The 16308-nt window shown below is 48.5% G+C and overlaps 1 protein-coding gene across 1 annotated transcript in view; it reads left to right on the top strand.

The window, feature by feature from the left end:
* The window catches only part of LOC104281961 (protoheme IX farnesyltransferase, mitochondrial), a 171527-nt gene that overhangs the window by 47806 nt on the left and 107413 nt on the right, over positions 1–16308 (top strand). The gene's annotated exons all lie outside the window — the stretch shown is intronic.

Raw genomic sequence — 16308 nt, 5'->3', positions numbered from 1 at the left:
AGGAATGCCACTCTGTTTCTACGTTTTCTTGCAATCTCTTAGGATAAAAATAAAGATATGTATTTGCAGTTGGGCTTATAGAGAGCTGCTTTCTGTAGGCACAGCATCTTCGTTGGCCTCAGCCTTCCAGGCCGGTTATGGCACAGTCAGTGTGTTGTAAACGCCAGTGGAGTGGGTTAGCAGCTCTCCCCATAAAACCAGCTCAAAGCCTTTCACTGTCGCTGCGCATTTAATTTCCCCATTCAGAGGCCGGTGAGGGCAAAGGCGACCCGCGTATGGAAACTTTTAATTAAACTGCTCATATAGAGTCGAGTCATTTCTGGTGGAGGTTTAAGTAGTCTGCGGGAGAAGTGCTGAGTTGTGGGAGAGGAAGGCAGCGTTTGTCTCCAGCCCTGGAATTTGTCCATTCATCAAACAGTCATCCCAGGAGTTGAAGCTGATCCAATTGCATGTCAACAACATTGGCCATGCCTCATTAGAAATCAGTTGTAAAAAGTTTTTTAAAAGAGCGTTAATTCATCTTGTTTCTTTTTTTTCCCCCCTTTGCTGTGGATTTTCATCACCCGTAGTGAGAATTTCAGGAGAAATTGTTTCTGACTGGCTATTTTCCAGGGCAGACAATTTCTTTTTTCTCTGCTTCTGGTAGAAATTCAGGCCAGTCTTTTTAAAAATGAGTATCTAAAGTCAGGCTTCCGAACCCACAGCCTGATTTGCAAGTTGAGCAAGGAGAGGACATCAAAGGAGCTCAGCTGGGCCAAATATCACACACTCCCCAAGGCGCATCACCACGAACGCTGAAGTCCCCTGTTTTTATAGCTCCAGCCCAGCCTCGACCATGCAATAAACCATAAATAAATGGCTCCATCTCGATTGCCTGGATTTTCTTCGTGACGCTGACTACTGCAGAGAGAGCATGTTTGGTTACCACTCGGAGATGGTGATGGTTCACTTCACCTTCCTTACGCAGGTACAAATGGGTGCACCCACCGTAAGGCACTGCAGGAGGTGTGTGCAGGGCAGTCTTTCATACCCCTTCTCATCTCTGAGCAAGTGATGGGCTATGGGCTTTTTGATAGTGTCTGTTCCCCACTGAAGCTCTACTGACTTCAGCAAAAGGGTATTCTAATTTACCCTATGGAGATCAGACCCAGCCCAAATTCACCGGCATTTTATATCCCGATTAGCCGCTCATATTCAGCCAAGGGGAAACGAACCCTCCTTGTACACCAGGAGGTCAGAGAACCACGTGTTCCCCTTGCCACGTCGAGGGGCTACGAGCACCTGGAGGTGCCATCAAGCAGCCGTTGCCTTGCCCAGCACTTTCTGAGGCTTCTTAATTTATGTTTCTGTCGTGGTGGGGTGAAATGGAACCTTTCCTAATGATTTGTGTGGCAGTGGAAGCCGTCCTCATCCCACCCGACTCTAGAGAAGGGAGAGCAGGGACCCGTCCTTCTCTGCCGTGCAGCAGGGGCGTTGTTCAGCCTGGACCCCTTATCTATCTCACCAGAGAAACACCACCATGAAGAAATCTCTTTCACAAAGACATGGAAGAAATCAAACGTGAGCAGCAACATGCTGTGTCCCAGTCCTGGCTCTGGGCTGTCGGCATTCACCCAGGGACACGCCGTGTCAGACCGTGAGCGCTTCCCTCCAGCTGGGAGGTACTGATCCATTATTTACCATTCTTTGTTCCTGTTTATATTCAAAAAACCTGATGGCATTATTTATTTATTTTTTTTAATGAATGGTTGCTGCTCCTTAAAGAAAATATTTAAGTTTCTATAGCAAGTGTGTGCTCCTAACATACCCAGCCCATCTGGTCGCGCACCCACATGTTTGAACTCATTTTTACTCAGCTAAGAAACAACCTTCTGTTCCTTCTGGAGCAGGTATTAATATTCTCTGGCTCTGGCTTACAGCTTATCTTCTCGCAGCAAAGAGGAATTCAGCAACTATCAGTTTGCTACTGGGATTTCGGAGCAAGCCACCGGACACCTTGGCCTAATTGAAGGTCATCGCGCCGAAAGGCAATTTGATTAGGAAGGGACAAAATAATTCAGCGGGATTGGGGAGCGGGTCCAAAAGAGAAATCTGAAACTTAAGCAAACTGAAACCTTCCTGGCATTTCTGAGCTTCATGGAGCAGAAACGCAGGGCTGGATCTGGCGCGAGAGCCGGGACTGGCAGAGGTGGAGCCGTACCGGCGCGTGGGCAGGAGGGCTCTGCCCGTCCCTCTGTGACCCATGACAACTCACTTAAGGGGGATTAACAAAAGCAACGCCCTGAACTAGGCTCCGCGTGGGAGCTCGGCCATTAGAGGTGATTTTGAGCTCCCCCGCAAAGCTCTTCTTGCTTCGCTTCCCTCGGTAGAATGGGAAAAAGATATTTCCCTCCTGGCTCATCTGTAGAGCGTAAGTGCTTTGGGACAGGGACCGTCTCTCGCTGTGCCATGCGCCATCCGTATCAGAACTGGGCCACCGCCAGGTCCATAAGGACCGAACTAAATTACAGTCATGCTAATTAATACTAAATGACTGCAACCGTTACAACACTGTAATACAGGCGTAGGAGAAGGTATTAGATTTCCAACAAGGTAGCTCGGGGAGTCTCATGAACATAGTGTGCTAGAAAGGACAATCTTTTCAAATGAAAGGGCGCGCGATGGTTCAGGAGAAAGTAGGACGGACGCAGAGCTGCTGCCAGGTCACCCGAAGGGGTTACAGCGCTTTGTACCTCCCATTCTCAAGGGGGTTTTTACATGGAAAGAGGAAAATGCAATGACCGAGGAGCGGGAAACAGGGTAGAAAACGGAGATGGTGGGGAAGTCGGAAACAGTACAAAGTTTTCTGGCAGGAAGGAGGAGCGGAGGCAGAAGCGAGCGCACGTCGTGCCGAGGAGGGGAGGCTTTCAGGGAGACGGCAAGGGCAGCCGAATGAGTGACTGCTCCCAGAGGCATCGGGAAGGCTTTTAGAAATATATCACGGGGACACAAAAGGCAAGAGAGAAAGTAGCTCCATCAATAAATAAGGAGGAAGATTAAATTAATGGTGACTTCGAAATGGCTGAGCTGCTGAACTCCCTTTTTAAAAATCAGTCGTTAACAAGAAAAATAAGGGAAAGAGGTACTATATGGACGATTAATTAGGAGTTCCCCTTGCGGTAGCTCAGCAAGTTGTAGAACCTCACGATCCTCCCTCCCGTGCTCAGCCCCAGCTCAGAGAGCGGCGGTGCCACCGGGACCACCATGGCTTAGCTCTGCTGTTGGCAGGTGGCTCCGGTCATCTCTTTGATAGAGAAAAAGCCTCTGAAGCCACTGGAGAAACCTCCTGGAGCTGCGAGCAGACACCCATGCTGATGGAGGGGTTGTGCATGTGCCGCACGGACACCCGTGTGTCACGCCACCTCCAGGGCAGTGCCTGGCAGGAGAAGGGGGGATGGACCGCTGGCCGCAGAGCCTGGCCTCGGCGGGGACGGGCGCCCGGATCAGTGGCACAAAACGATGAACAAGCTTATACCTGCGGACTCTGCAGAGTAGAAAAGTATAAAGAGAGGTGTCCTCTTGTTGTCCCTAAATGAGGGTTCTTCATTTGGTGTGTGACAGCCAATCAATGCACTGAGTGGAGATATTTGGTTTTATTTCAGTTCTGTGGAATCGGGTGCCGGGCATTTAACAACAGCCAGCACGCCACATGTTCCCAACTGCCCAATATTTATAATGATAAAATACAGCTGATTGGTAAATCATGATTCGTTCTACACATACATCTAAGCTTGTGTTTAAAACATTTAGGGAAGTTACCTGATTAGCATGCTCATTATTCACAAAGGGGGGGTGTGTGTTAGCATTATAAATACCCAGGGTTAGTTTGGGATACACTCTTGGCTCAGCTTTGGTCCAGAGGTTATATTTTTTGCTATCTTACGTCTAAGTCAGCAATTGCAAAAGAACACATAAGTGTCTGTTTCGTTTCGCATCCCATTCAAGGTTAGGTACCTTCTGTGACGTCTCAACCACGTCCCAACCGAAACTTCTTGATAAACTTTCAACTTTGTTCATTAGATATCACACTGAGGATATTGCATAGGTAAGCAAGCGGTCGCTATTACACATACGGAATACCGTACAGAACTCCGCATGCCTGGCTGACAGGCCTTTATTCATCATATCTAGACCAGAGAAACAATGACAAATGCATGCCAAGGATGGAGGTGAAGAAATGCAAAGAAAGCTGTGTCCAAACTCCTTCTAGTGCAAGTCAGAAAGGTTTCTGCTCCCCACCCAGCTGATGTGTTGTCCTCTCCTGATGTCCTTTTGAGAGTGCCCTTTGTGCCCACGCTCGCGCGGGACGGGGCTGCTGTGTTTGCACCCCCCAGCAGAGATGCACCCCGCAGAGGGCTTCCATCCAACACCCTCCTTCATGGTGGGGTGCGTTTGCTTTTACACTTTGTTTCTCCTTGAAGTCCTTCAGAGTCCCCCCCCCCCGGGTCTCTTCCTTCCCCCTGAAACAGCAACTATTCCCTCATTACGGAGGCGAGGGGCTGCCCTGTCTTTAATTGGAATAGGGATCGTTTCACTTTCTTGGAGATGCAGGTATTTCAGGTTAATGTCATCTCCTGAGCCGGCCCGGCTAATTAACAACTCCTTGTCTCAACAAACCCCATCTCTCCAGGGCTCATGGGCACGTTTGTGCGTGAAGCACGGCTTATGCCGGCCCTTGTACTCTGCATCTGTCCCTACACTAACACACACAGTTGACACGAGTGTCTTAATGAGATAAATTATTATTTATTACTGGCTCTTGATGGAGCCCAACATGACGATGATTAACCTTGTGGAGGTTGTCTGCTTGATTTTACTTATCTATGGCCTGGGCAGCATCTTATGCTGTATTTATACAGCACCTAGCGCCACACGATCTTGATCTTGGCCAGCACACATAGTGAGCTTACCTCAAGAAATATGCAGTAAGAATAAAAAATAACCCCTGGCCAAAATCAGAACATTCCCTCCCGGATACAGCCCATAGACACCAAACTTGGATTTGCAGTGTATTTCATAAGTATTAAATTGTATTTTAAAACACTGTCATACAGTGAAATAAGTTGAGAGAGGGTTTTTTTTATTATTATTTAGGAAGGGAAATTTTATGATAAAAAGCTGAATTTATAGTGTAGTTCTGAAAAGAACATTTACGAGGATTTCAGAAACTCAGAAAGCTTCCTTAATGCCATAGTAATGAAGGTCCCCTAAGGGATTTAAACTATGCAGTAGCCAAATTCAGGTCAGATAAAGTTGCTGTTAATGATGCAACTCCTTCAAGTTTCCCCATGTAACGAAATCAGGCTTAAACTTCGCTCATTTTTGCAGAACTGAGAAAGAATCGGTTTGCAAATATCAAAGAGAAACTGCTTGGACTGCACGGAAAATTACAAAGGTCTCCTGAAGGTGAATATGTGACCAAAGAGACCTGGGCTGCCACCACGTATAAATAAGTCATGTTGGTCTGTTTTGAAAACAAACAGTGCTTTGAGAAATCCATGTAGGACTGGTTAATAAGTGATACCGGCCAGGCTGATTCTACTCAGTCTCCATATTTGCTACAGACAAGTGGAAAATAGTTTTTCCTGTATGAAAACCTTCCTCTTTGTTGCTCCTGCTCTTGGCTGGGTGATGGCACTCCGTGAAGCGTGGCCGTCCCCTCCCTGGCTCTCTTCAGAGGTCCAGATGGGGCAATCCTGTGATTATTAGTTCTTAAAACCAGGGTAGTCGTACATATGGGGAAACAGGCTAATGGACAGAGCAGAGGGGTTTTTCATGGTGTTTTGGGTGAATCTGAGCTTCGTTTCCCTCTCTGTACGACTGGGTTGATGACGCTGATCTTCTGAGAGCTCCGAGAGGCATGTGGTATTTCAGAGGTTTTTTTTCTTACGATACAATCACCAATCTCTCCACACCACCCAAGTACATCATCATATTGAGGTCATACCCAAATCCAGCTCTGGTTTCAGCAGTTTTGTCTCATCCTAGCTTTAATGGACACTAAACCTATTTGCATCCAAGCTGCATTATTTCTCCAAATATTTTGCAAACCTATCCAAGAAACCTCTGAATCTTTTCTCTCTGTCGTCCCACCCCCCCGCCTTTTTCTTTCTTCTTTTTTCCTCTTAGAAGGTACGGAGGATATTTTTGAGCCATCTTCAGTAGCTTCCTCTACTGCTGTACAGTTCTTCTCAACCCAAACACCGCGGTTTATGTTTCACGTAGCTTAGCACGGTGGCTGGAGACCAACGCTATGAAAACTTTGTGATCCATCGAGCTGGTGATGTAGGCTGCCTCAGGTCCCTCCTTCCAGACTGTGGAGAGTGAGTCACTTTGAGAAAATAGCTCTCACGAAGCAACTTTTGCAGGCTCTCACTTTGTTTCAGCGGCGCGGAAAAGCGTCAACCCCTTGTTCAGATGGGTATGGGGCAGGACCCCTTTCATGGAACGTGGACTGGACATCCAATATTGCTCGTCACAGCACAAAACTCAGCTCTTTACACCTCAGAAGAATCTTTATAAATTATGGACTGATAGAACAGCCAGGGCAGAAACGTCAGCCTCTATCAGTGAATCAAAGCATTCAGCTGCATTCACTGTCTTACGTTTCTTTCCACTAGGTCGGGCCAAGCAAAGCCAACGCTAATCGGCTGAGAGAACTGCAAATGTTTTGAAATACTGTGGATTAGGGAAAGTCCATGATTTGGGCAGACATGAATGATTGTGCGTAGATATAAATAAATATTGTTCCCAGCGCAGCCTCTGGCTCCTGTCCAACATGCCACAAATTCATCCAAAAAAATGAATGGGTTAGTGTGTCAACAAGTGCCTGACAGACTACGAAAACTGCCCCGGGGGGGGTGGGGGTGGGTGTGTGTGCACACGTTTTACTTGACCAACTACCCTTGTTTGCCAAAATTAACCATTAGAATATGGCAGTGCCGAGCAGAGCCAGCCCACGGAAAAATAAGGCTGAATTTGATGTGCGCTCAGGCTTGTCACTCTGGCAGCGTGCGGGAGACGGAAGGTGGGTGTGAGTTACATGGAGCTTTTTTCAATATCTACGTGATAGCTGCCAGAGTGAAATAAAGAGCCCTAGGTGGAAGAGAGCTCTCACCCTGATCAGAACAGCCCACCTTGTTATCTGCGGAGCAGCAGGGACAGATCTGTGATAGCTAAAACTTGACTTTTAAAAACAGTGTTCTGAATTACTGAGGATCTCAGAATGGCTTATCTGTAGGCTGCCTCTTTCATCTCTTGCTATTTTTAATAGCCCATTATGAATCATTTTGATATGTTCATAAATGTTATCCTTCCTGCAAGTTCCTTGCTATGGTTGTCAACTGCTGAGGCTAACACGAACACGGTTAGTTGGTCTGGGATGTGAGAGCTTCCAAAAATGACTGCTTGGCTGCATGATTCATAATAACTTGGACTGCCCTAAACATCCATAAATAAGGAGAATGTGTATTCATTTTTTCTATAATTAAGACATCTTCAGTCTGCTTTGTTGCATTTAAGTTGAGGAGGTTTCTCTGGACCTGGTGTGTCTTTCAGGATGATGTACACCGTGGGCTAAAGATTGCTCCAGCTGAAATCAATAGCACAGCAACACTTATTTTGGAGGGATGAGGACCCACTGCAGCAGCCAGGAACCCAAACAGGCAGCCTTTCAATGCCATAAGCCCCCTCCTCTGTTGAGGGGCTTCTGTCCAGTCTGCCAACATCTCCATGAGACGTTCTTCCATGGAGGTTCAAAGACAATGGTGAAGGTGTCAGGCATCGCTCTCCTCCCTGGAGCTGGGCTGCTCAACCCGCACCCCTGCAGCCTTCCTCCACGCGTCACCCCGACCTCGGGCTCTTCCCTTCCTGAGGACCTGGTGGGAACAGCCTGCAGGCAGACGAATTGTCCTGACCATGACAGCCTTCTCCTGGTATCAGCTTGTTTAGGGCCTTGGATCTGCAGCCTGCAGATCACAAAGAGCTTGTGGAGTTTGCAGTCAACAGGACACACGTGGTACTTCTCTAAAAAAGAGACTTGCTGTGTCTTGGATGGATTTTGTGACGTAAAGATCGACTGGAAACACAAGCAAAGCCTTCATTTATTTTGGCCATCCAGCATCCCAGGCTGCGAGACCCTGTGGAAGGATGTAGATTACTGCTAGGAGGTTGAGGGGTCTCTCCTGCACCTCCTGTTGCCAACTCTGGTGTGTTTCTCTTACGTGACTTTTTTTCCTCAGGCACAAATTAGCAAAATAGAAAACATTCCTCCCTTTGCAGTGAGGAGGAACACTGGAGTTTCTCACTCTTCTCCCACGAGGGACTCATCTAGCTTCACACCCAGGAGAAGGAGGGAAACCAGACAGCCCTCCCATCTCCCAGCCAGGGAGGGCAGTGCTCACCAGTGAGGTAGGTGTAAGGACGTTATCGTGATGAAGTGCTGCTCCCCGGGGATCCAGAGCTCAACTGGGCAGCAAGCAGCCAGGGAGGATGGGAAGGCATAAGGAGGGGAATAAGATGATGAGTGGTTACGACCTCAATTGTGTCCCACACCTGAAAGACAAAGCCTCCCACCACACCGTGCCCCTGCACCGTGTTTGGTGGTGCACTGACTCAGAAGGAGAAGTGCCAGTGTCTGAGTCACCAGGACCACTTCTTGCAGTCCTACAGGTTTTCCTTAGGGATCAGTCCAAGTAATGACAAGACCAAATTTTGCTTAAGCGGTGCGATGTGAGAAGACGTCAGCCCCAGGCGGGAGGACTAGCTTGGCCGCCTGCCACGTACCGCCGGTCAAGGCAGTAAGGGCATGGGCGAAGCGGTGCGGATAATGCCTGACCAACCCTTGCCCACAGCACGCCCTGTCTCACCAGTGCCACTGTCCTCTCCTTCCATGAACCGTTCAGTCTCACGCTGTTGAGGAGTTCCCACGGGCTACATTATTTATGGACCTGGTGGAGTGAGTCTAGAGGAGGGACACAAAGATAATCAGAGGGCTCTGGAGCCCCTCTGCTGGGAGGACAGGCTGGGAGAGTTGGGGGGGTTCAGCCTGGAGAAGAGAAGGCGAAAAAGGGGAGACCTCAGAGCCCCTTCCAGTCCCTAAAGGGGCTCCAGCAGAGCTGGGGAGGGACTTTTTACAAGGGCATGGAGTGATAGGATGAAGGGGAATGGCTTCAAACTGGAAGAGGGCAGGTTTAGATTGGAGATCAGGAAGAAATTAATTCTTGACTGTGAGGGTGGTGAGCCCCTGGGGCAGGTTGCCCCGAGAAGCTGTGGCTGCCCCATCCCTGGAGGTGTTCAAGGCCAGGTTGGACGGGGCTTGGAGCAACCTGGGCTGGGGGGAGGTGTCCCTGCCCAGGGCAGGGGGTGGCACTGGATGATCTTTCAAACCTAAACCATTCAATGATTCTGTGATTATTCATACCAGGCTCTGCTGTCAGTGCACTCCAGCTTCTTTGAGGTGAGGATGAGGTAGGCAGAGGAGCAGCTAGAAATCCCTCCAGTCAGGCACCACGACCATCAGGCAGCCGGGTTTTCCATAAGAGCAAGGCTGCTCCCACACCCTCTGGGTCACAAAATAAAGTAATGTCCTTTCAGCACGAAAAGCGGGCATTAAGGCTCTCCCTAATCTGACTTTGGGTGTTCTCAGAAGTGCTCAGAGCTATAAAAAGGATAATTTATGAAATCCCTAGATCAATTATCACTGTGCATAATTGCAAAGCTCAGGAGCATTGTTACCCTTGCAAGCCAGTCATCTGCACTTACGTGTTTGGTGCTGCTATGAAAGCAGAAGGCGTTTTTTGCTGAATCCAAGAAATTCTGCTGCAGAACAACTGTCCAAACACCCTCATGTTAAGGGGCTTGCGATGCTTCTTACATAAAGGCTTGAAATAGCACAGGGCGGGAGGGAGTAACACGGAACGGGAAATTTGCTGGGAAGCTGTTAAGGCTGTGAGACAACTAACAGGAGGCGCTGAGCGAGCTCTGCTGATGTTACAGGCACTGGAGCTACGGCTGCCACGGGAGAGGACACGTCTTGCACAAACCCAAGTGTGAGCATGCACGAGGCTGCCGGTGGGGCTTCAGTCCCAGTTTTCACTGAGAGGGTTGAGGAGCTATCTCCCCTCCCCTCAAGGATGCAGCGGACAGTTAATTAGGGATGTGTGAGCGTTAGCAGTGGATCTGATTCAACTTCCATTTAAGTCAATGAAAGCACTTATTGATTGATTTCAGTAAGAGCTGGTTCGGGGCTTATGTTTCAAGATGAAGCGTAGAGATGGGCAGAAGTACAACCGGTTCTCTGAAGTTCAGCTGAATTCTCTGAAAGTCTAGAATCTGCAAATGACATATAATTGTACAGCGTAATTTGTAAATACCGGGTCATGGTTGTGCTGCTTTCTCATGCGCTGGGTGGGGCAGTAATTCAGACAGTGCAAATTGTCCTTCCCTGACCTGGGGCAGTCAAGGTGCCTGCAGGACCGACACTGGTGGGAACATTTAGAGCGCTGGCAAAGGTGCCTTAGGACAGCCGTGGTCTTCCACCGCTGCGTAAGGAGGAGGAGCAGGTCACACGGGCTCCAGTGGGTGTAGGGACAGGGTTCACAGCCACTGTCATGTTGTGGCTCGTTACCCAAAACCGTACCCCGCTTGTGGTGGCCATCTCCGTTCCCAACCCTCCAAGCCCACAACATCCCTGCACGCCTGGCTGGGGTGGCAACAAACAAGGAGAAAAACTGAGTCCAACAAGCAGTAGGGAATAGGGTCTGCACTGAGAGACAGGGCACAAACCCCAGTTGCTCCCTCTTCATTTCAGTTTGGAGAAAGAGTGGGAAAAATACGCAGAAGCAGCTATAAAGATTTGTGAGAAGTCTTCTGTGAAAGAAACCGTAAGTGGAGTGGAGAAGCTACATCAGTGGAAGCAGAAATGAAAAAGCGGTGCCGTGCTCGGACTCAGCAGGGGATAAGCAGGGAGATCGCGGGTGAAGGTTAATGGGGGCTGGTGGAGCTATTCCATCCCAAATCTACATTCAAGGAACGGAGGCAAAGGTGTCCAAATGAGGACGGTAACGAGTGAGAATTGCTTCCAGGAGCTGGAGCCCACAGTGACTGAATTAGGACTGTTTGGGCATCGTTTGAAATGAGGAGGAAGCTGAAGCTGCTTCCCGGAGCTTGGCACGGGGGGCTTCATCACAGGCAGTCAGCCCCCGCAGAGGGCTGGGAGACAGGGACTGAGCAGATGGGTGCTGCCTTGCCTGTCACGTCTCTCAGCGCGAGTGCTGCTGGGGCTGAGCGCTGCCTACCTGGGCAAAAATGCCACCGAGGGAGAAAAAACGAGTCGGGAGTCCTGCCAACACCGGTGCTGCGGGGTGGGGTTTGAACCTAAGCAAAGGAGGGAGGCGGACAGGGTGGTGGGCTGGTAGGGATGGCAAATCACTGCCTTCGGGTGAGCGGAAAAGAGTGATGGGGCAGAGGGAGGAGAGGCAGAAAGAGCCATCCTGTAGGTCTCAGTGTGCACGTGCTGAGAGCTGGTGGTGGGCAGATGCGGAGAGATACTGGCTGTGGTGGGGGACACTGGGCTGCGGAGCTGGGAGAGTCTCAGTAGCTTGAGCTCCTCTGGGCAAAGCATTGCCTGGGGTCCCTCTGCGCTGCCTGGGGGGTTCTGTCCCTCCCCAGCAGCAGGCAAAAGGAGCTAACAGCGGGTTAGCAAAACACGCCTTTGCATCTGGCGCTGCGAAGCTGCGAGCGTGAGCAGTGGTGGGCTTTGTGCAACTAATGGCCATATCTGAGGAGAAGACACACTCTGCGGGTGCTGCCTGCCGTTGTCGGGCTGTCGGGCTGCAAAGCACTGCCACAAAACAGTTAATGCCTGTGTACCGAGCACTTCCTGAGGAGTTGCTGAGTAGAGGAGATCAGTTATGCAAGCTGTTTCTTCAGTTTTAATCTGATTTCCTCCCTCTGCTCTTAATAAATCTTATTTTTATTAGATCTTGTGAGTCCTAGGCGGCTTGGGAATTTCACATAGATTTTCCAGGAAAAGAAAGACCTCTGAAAGGAGGTATGAAAAAAAAAAAAAAGAGGGGGGGGGGGGGCTCTGGAGATATTCAGGCAGAAATTCTCAGCTGAAAGAGCACAGGACACAGGTCCTTTTCTTCAGAATGTTGTTTTCAGGGCAAAGGGCTGCTGGAAATAGCTATTGTTGACTCTGGCTGAGAACATTACGGGATAAGAGGTATCACTGCTTGTCGGAAACAGCCGTGGCAGGGTGAGTTAAAAAGGGATGGCTGATGCGATGGGGGATTGCAGTGGGTTACGCAGCTCCTTCGTGGATCTGCGTGGCTGGTTGCTGCTGCCTCAAGGCAGGTCTTGGAGTTTATTAGGGGCGATTCCCCTCCTGCTGCCTTTGGTAGGGTTCATCCCCAGTCACCGTGCTGTTTACATCCCAGCACCCAAATGTTTGCACCAGATTTGACGTCAACTCCCAAACCCAGTCGCAGCTGAATTTACACCAGACACTCAGCAAAGCTCTACCTATGGATGTTTTTTTACTCGAAGTAAGCTATTACAGCTCGTAGTCCATTGCAGGTGGTGAGGAAGCAACACGGGGCTTGCCAAAAAATGGCATACCACAGGGTCAGCACGAGGCCACCTTTGACAGCTGGGAGGAGGCAGCAGTTTCTAACTTCTGCTGATTTCCTATGGTGTATTGGAACTCTACTTTGGGAAGGGAACCAGTCTGGCACACTACTTCAGAAAGGCTACTGAGCCCTGAGCTACCAGGACTACTATTTCACTTTTTCTTGGAAGCTTTAACTACTACGAAACACTGGAGTCGGGATGGTGGAAGGGTTTGGGGTTTTCTGTGTGGGGTTTGTTTACCTGTTACTTTCCACTTTGAGTTATTTGCTGAAGGCGAGTCTTTAATAGCATGGAATTGGCACGTTTTAGGCTCTCAGTTGGTACCGGTACATTTTGCTTCTGGTTGTGGGGTTTCTTAAGACCAAAATATATCTATGCTTCAGTCTTGTGTTGTTATGAAGCTTGCGCATCACAAATGCCGATTTGTGGAAAATCACAAAAACCTCCAAACCCATGTCATTACAAGTGACTCAAGGAACTACTTAATGGGTCCTCGGGATCACCGGGGATTTTCTCAACCACTGAAGCTGGGACAAGCCCTAACTCAAGGAGGTCTCAGCAGGGAGGTAACTGGTGGTGCCCCAGTATCTTCTGCTCAGTCTAGATGCCTGAAGCAGTCAATCAACTTTCTATCAATACAGTCTGGCTTGGCCTTTAATACTTAGTTCTTCTTATCTGTTATTTCTGTGTTTCTGATATGTCCTAATGCCCTTCACTTTGGACACCGTTTCTTCTGTTACACGCTATAACTGGGCCCCCAAAAAGCAAATACAGTTGAGCCTCAGCTGACCGGGGTAGAACTGCACTAAGCTCCAGCTTCCCCCATGGTGCGTTACTAAAGTACGCAACAGTCACCGATCCGAAATGATCTGTAAAGGTTACCACAATAACAGCAGGATGCCATCTTATTTATTTTGCACTTGGATTTTAGAGTTCCCTATCTGAAAGTACATCAAGTCTCTGTGGAGCTCTAACATCAATGCCACATTCTCTGAAGCAAGGAAAATATAATATTTTTACAGTGGGTCTTTAAATCATTTTCTGACAACAAATCAATCTTACAAGAAGCCTTGTTGGTGTTCTGAGTAAGAGAAGGAGAGATTTTGAGATTAAAGTATAATAATAGTTTGCTGTCTCCACGAATTTGCCCTTTCGTGTATCAACCTATTGCATTCTGCCGCTGAGATCTAATTAAGCCCCACCAATCACAATCTTACAAGAAGCCTTGTTGGTGTTCTGAGTAAGAGAAGGAGAGATTTTGAGATTAAAGTATAATAATAGTTTGCTGTCTCCACGAATTTGCCCTTTCGTGTATCAACCTATTGCATTCTGCCGCTGAGATCTAATTAAGCCCCACCAATCAGATTTATGACGGTGCTAATAGGAAAAAGGATCGTATAATGCTGTTAATACGCGCTCTATAATTAACGTTAATGGGAGTCGCGTGGTTAAATGCCCCTTGCATCACCCTGAAAGCGCACCTGTAGGTGCAGTGTTTACTTTACAACTTCGGGGAAGTCACAATAGGTACTGAGCAATTGCCCATCTTGGCAATTAGCGGCCAAGTTAAGCGATGCTTCAGGAATCACTCTGCCCCACAATGGTGCTTGACCTTGGAGCCCTGTGACAGGAGATGAGTCTTCTCCTGCAACCCTCCACATGGTGCTGTCACGTTGGGACCCGGCTTTGACGAAGCAGGCTGTGGGAGCGGAGCGGGGACGGTGCCGAGAGCCCCCTGGAAGGGCCGTACCCCCGTTTCTGTAATCCCTTTGCCCAGGTGCTTTCTGGAGCCTCCAGTCTTCCACGGAGTCAGGTTCTGCAGAATCAGCGCTTTGCAGACGCAAAACGTTGGTAACGAAATCCAAAGCGTGTGGAGCCATTTTGGGCTGAAATACAACTCTGCCATTTGGATACTTGCGTCCACTAAAAATCCTAAGATTTGGGGTTTTTTTTTGTCTCTTTAGGAATAGCTTTAGTGGACAAACCCAAATGGGCACGTGACATTCTGTGTGCCCTAAATCACCATCACTGTTTGACAAGGAGGTATTGCTCTATCTTGATGCCTGTGGATAACATTTTCCTTAATTAGAAAAGTAGTGTTTCACCCCCTCTCTCCAGGGGTGCAATTTACTGCCCAAGTGGAAGGCAATGAAAACCATTAAATCTTAAATCTCAGCCCTGACACAGAACACTTGGCTCCCTCACCTCTTCCTCTCTGCCCCAAACTGCCCTAAACCCAACCAACATTCCAGCTCTCTGGGTAACTAGTGTGTGTGTTTGCTGCGTGATGTTTAGTTTGTTTTCGCAGGTGTAAATTTAAATTGAGGCCAAATCTGTGGAAGTTACAAAAACTAGAAATGCAAACTGGAGCTGCAAAGTGATATATGCTGAGTGATGAGAACTCGGAGTAAAACAGGATATTAATTGTAAGAAATGTGAAGTCCTAATTTCTCCCCAGCTCCCCAAATAGAAAGAGAGTGGAAATAAATGCTTCGAAGTAGGATATTCTTGGTGAATTAGAGTGAGTGTTTTCATTTTATCTTCCTAATAATGATTTAAGATGACTTTTGCATGAATTTAAGCACTATAAAGAAATGAAAGCCTGGGAGGAAGATGGTTCTGAGGAAGATTTCCACATTAAAATATTGAGAATGATTTTCAAAAGCATTTAAGTGACTTATAGCCTACATCTCCTGAACTTAAACTCTCAGGAGAAAACATTTTAAAGGTGCCTGGGGGTGCAATTAGGCTTTACAGCCTGAGCAGTCCTAACCATTCCCTTCCCTTTTTGTTCACACTCCACTCAAGGTCCCCTCCTCGGTGCCGCGCACCCGCTTTCAACCGCTCAGACCCTGTGCAGGGTGAGTTCAAACACTTAAACCAGCAAAATAAATATTTTTTTCCCCTTCAGGTTAGCAAGTTGAGGCAGCTTAGCAAAGGATCAGCCACCCCCAGAACTTGTACGGGGGGAGGATGAGAGCTGGGTCACCTCTTCCATCTGCCCTCCTGCAAGGTATAACTTCACCCAAGGAGCACAGAAATCAAACTTTCCTTTTCAAAAATTACTTTAGGAGCTGAATACAGATTTGATTCTAGTTTGTTTTGGGGTTTTTTTTACCAAGCCTTTGGCTCTTTAAAGCTCAGGTGCTTTGGGGAATGAGACTCCCTGTCCTCAAGAATGCATTTATGTTTTATTAGACCTCTCTCGGCTGTTTTACAAGTATTGTGCCATGTCCCTGTGAACGCCGCGGCACTCTCTTGCTCTCTGTCACTGACACCGGGTGAAGTCTGCAGCTGTCAACTGAAAACGCGCCCGGGACACAGGTGAGGGAACTGCAACCGGTGCCAGACACAAGGGGCTGTGAGGATGGATGCCCCTGGGAGGTTTCTGGGCCATTATTTCACGGGAAAGTTGTCTGGAGCCTCCAGTCTGGCCCCAACTCCCGCCTGAATCTGTTATTATACCCCAAAACCTGACATCCACCGAGCGTCACCCATCCGGGGGTTATTTCTCGGTGTTCAGGTGACGCTCGGTGTGACGCTGCTGCAGCACTTGCTCCGCAGGACCAAGGCTCAACCGCATCACCTCCCCACGCTCAATCCAGCCGCTCGGGCCCGCGAAGGGCTTCTCCCCCC

This window comes from Charadrius vociferus, unplaced genomic scaffold (assembly GCF_000708025.1).
Source record: "Charadrius vociferus isolate BGI_N301 unplaced genomic scaffold, ASM70802v2 scaffold532, whole genome shotgun sequence".
Taxonomy (NCBI): Eukaryota; Metazoa; Chordata; class Aves; order Charadriiformes; family Charadriidae; genus Charadrius; species Charadrius vociferus.
The sequence above is the reverse complement of the archived record's forward strand: the minus strand, read 5'-3'. Positions and strand labels throughout refer to the sequence as shown.